This window comes from Engraulis encrasicolus, chromosome 13 (genome assembly GCF_034702125.1).
Source record: "Engraulis encrasicolus isolate BLACKSEA-1 chromosome 13, IST_EnEncr_1.0, whole genome shotgun sequence".
In the NCBI taxonomy this organism is placed as follows: Eukaryota; Metazoa; Chordata; class Actinopteri; order Clupeiformes; family Engraulidae; genus Engraulis; species Engraulis encrasicolus.
Window position 1 is genome coordinate 21908675 of NC_085869.1, and position 3402 is coordinate 21912076.

At 43.0% G+C, this 3402-nt stretch overlaps 1 protein-coding gene across 1 annotated transcript in view; it reads left to right on the forward strand.

The window, feature by feature from the left end:
• Positions 1-1024: 1024 nt before the first annotated feature.
• tgfbr2l (transforming growth factor beta receptor-like) overlaps positions 1025-3402 on the forward strand; it is a 23335-nt gene continuing 20957 nt past the window's right edge. Inside the window, exon 1 of the mRNA XM_063213442.1 lies at positions 1025-1271. The gene's annotated coding sequence lies outside the window, so the exon portion shown is untranslated. The remainder of the gene's footprint in view (positions 1272-3402) is intronic.

The window sequence follows — 3402 nt, forward strand, 5'->3', positions numbered from 1 at the left end:
CACCGCATGCGCAGTTGTGGTTGCGCTTTCTTCCCTCTAGTTCAGTGATTCTCAAAGTGTGGTCCGGGGACCACTAGTGGTCCGTGACAGAGCTCAGGTGGTCCGCGAGGGGATTTCTGCTTTTCCGAGACAAGCTAGCAGAAGGCTATGTTTGTAACATTATTGCAAAGCTAAACATAGTTCAGGTCTCATTTTCACCACAACAAGAGAGATTTCTAAATGTGAATAAAAATAAATTATCTTCATTGAAATTTGCGGTGTCATTTTAGCACCCGCAAACTGTAAATTCAGTTGACAGGTGGTCCCTGAACATCTTTGGGGGGACAAAGTGGTCCTCCATCTGAAAAAGTTTGGGAAACACTGCTATAGTTCTCTATCACCTGACGATATATGACTTGAAGCCCTGTCATTAGTCACTCACTACAAGACAATAATTATTTAGCCCAACTATCCGCCCTTATTATATTGCAATAGTTGATTTGCATAGATTGTACGCGTATGTACGCGTCATGTGCTATTAATATGATCATAACTGTTCCCCCATAACCCAAGAAATAGTTATTTGGAATCTTTCAACTGTGTTGTATTGTAGTGCACTGCACTGCATTGTATCGTATTGTATTATATTCTCGGTTTATTGCATTGCATTGTATTGTATTGCATCTTATACTAGCCTATTGTTAGACTGTGGCAAGCGCTTTTGCCCAAGACAAAAACGCACTCAGTCATGATATCATATTAATCCTATGTTTTATTCGGGTAATTAATATTTTTGCCATTATAAAATGTTATAATAATACGTGTGTGTGAAGTGTCAAATGGAGCACAGCCTGAGGCTATTCAATACGTTTAGTCGTTTGAAAGGCTATGCGTAATGGCAACTTTAGAGATAAAGACATCGGGCATTCCAAATCGAAAATTAAATATAGTAAATAATCTAAACAAATTCGCTTTCGTGCAATCGTTTAGAATTTGTTATTAATGAAGTCCAGTTCCTGGGCGGGACCCTAGCTCCACACAGCTGGATTAAAAACATCTGGATCCGCCTACACGGAACTCCTGCCAAAAATATTCAGCCCAAGCTGTTGTCGCAGTGCATACTGCGTTAATACATGTCCCCCGGACAATATCCTCTTAGCATAGTAAGAAAAACTGAGATTTGGGATAACCGAAAACTTTGGAACTTCGTCTACATCTCCTTTCTGTCATGACTATGGGACGGAGGCGGTGGAGTCCGTTCGCTTTCACATCTGTTCTTCTTATATCGCTCTGTGAGTATTACAATTGCTCGTCTCGCTCCGTCTACACTTTTAAAGTGTCCATTGTTTGTAGACTTCTGCTGAGGTGGCTTTGTATTTGCTATTCGTGATGTACAGCACAAGTCTCATATTTACAGACCCGTTAACGATTCTCCGAGAACTGGTTGTTACGAGACTTATCTTTTTATAGGCTAAGCTTCTGAAAAAGTATTCGTAAACATTTGTGAAAACTAGGCTATCCTGAAGTACACCCCATTGACTCAAATTTCTGTGTCTGAATTTTTACAGTAAAGACAATGAACTGGTGAAATACAAATCCATTTGAACTCAGAAACTCTTTCTGGAAGTTTTCTCCCCAGACGCAGAATAGATATTGTACAGTTTTCTCGCGTGGAACGACAATATCCAATTGAAATGTTTGTGGCCACATAATAATATGACTGGCGAGGTAAATTATTTGGAAAATAGCGAGAGAATGCGGGCCTTTGTTTTCGTCTGTCTCCAACGTATTTGCATGCGTAAAAGCAGCAACTAAAGGGAGTTAGGGTGGTTTACTGAACCCAAAGGTCCTTCGTTTTAGGCCTGTTTGGTGTGGCTGCTGCTCCCCAATACTAGACATGTAATATGTGATAACTGGCCTGGGCCGTTTTGAAATCTTGATCTCACACTTTTGTGTAAAAACCATGCGTAACGCGTGATCAATGTATCGTGTGTACACTTTCGATACGCCTACTCCTGGAAAATAAGAAATTACACGCACGAACGCCATGCCTGATAAATGTGGCATTCGTTTGTTTGAAATGTATGCCCTTTATGGCTTATATACCCTAGCACCGCAGAGAACTACAACCATTCATATCCCCCGTGTTTGTTTTTACACTTTGTAAATGAAATATTCCTTCAACAGTTTGTCAATATTTGTGTAGCCTACTTTGTAGATAACGTGCTCTCTAGGAAGAATCACAGGCCTCATACAATGAACAGGAATAGGTCTAATATTTCTGGGTCAGAAATAAAAGTTGTCCTCCTCAGTGCTTGTGGAATAGCTGTCTTCCAAGTTTGGCAAAAAGAGCATAAATAAAGCAGACAATGGGAGTGACAAGGGATTTAGAGGACTGTATGGTTTGATGCTGCCCAAATGTTTACGCGGGCATAAACAAATGAGGGCTCACCATGGACGAAAACATTGAAACTACTGGGGCCCACTTTCCAGTGGACCTTTAAGAATTGTTGTTGACCAAGAAGCATGGGGGAAGAAACCCACACTGGCAATCACATCCAAATGTCAAGGATTGCCACATGTCATGGAAACTTTCTTTCAGGAAACCCATAGTGTGGCTTCAAATGATCTCTGCATGCAAAGACTGTGTGTGTGTGTGTGTGTGTGTGTGTGTGTGTGTGTGTGTGTGTGTGTGTGTGTGTGTGTGTGTGTGTGTGTGTGTGTGTGTGTGTGTGTGTGTGTGCATCATGGGCCGATGAGGAGAGCAGGGATGGGGGGGGGGTGCCACCAGAGACCTGCCATAGCAATGACATTGACGAGCTCTTGGTGTCACTATTGCAATCATAGAATGGCTTTATGGAATCAACGACTCCCATCTTTTTGTTGGCCTGGGTAATTATGCCCCGCAAGTGACACAAATACATAATTGCATTTCTTTTCTACTTCTGAAATGTGCTTATTGTCGTTTTTTCTGGACAATGCAGATACGGAAAAGCACCAGTGAGCAGTGATATGGTCTTGGTGCCTTCACGACCCTGCCATCATCAGGGGGCAACAATGGCAAGATTGTTTTAATTCAAAGAGAGGATATGATGTGCTGACAGCTCTGAACACAACTGTCTTGTGTTTCTGTGTGTGTGTGTGTGCGTGTGTGTGTGTGTGCGTGTGCGTGTGCGTGTGTGTGTGTGTGTGTGTGTGTGTGTGTGTGTGTGTGTGACTTGTGATTGGCACTCCGTTGAGGACAGAGGCGTCTTGTGTTTATCTCCCAAGGTTCCTTGAGACGGGTCCCATCTTGGGGGAAAGGGCCGAGCACAGCACAGCACTGCAGAGCACAGCACTGCACTGCACAGCACAGCACAGCACAGCACAGCACAGCACAGCACAGCACAGCACAGCACAGCACAGCACAGCACAGCACAGCAC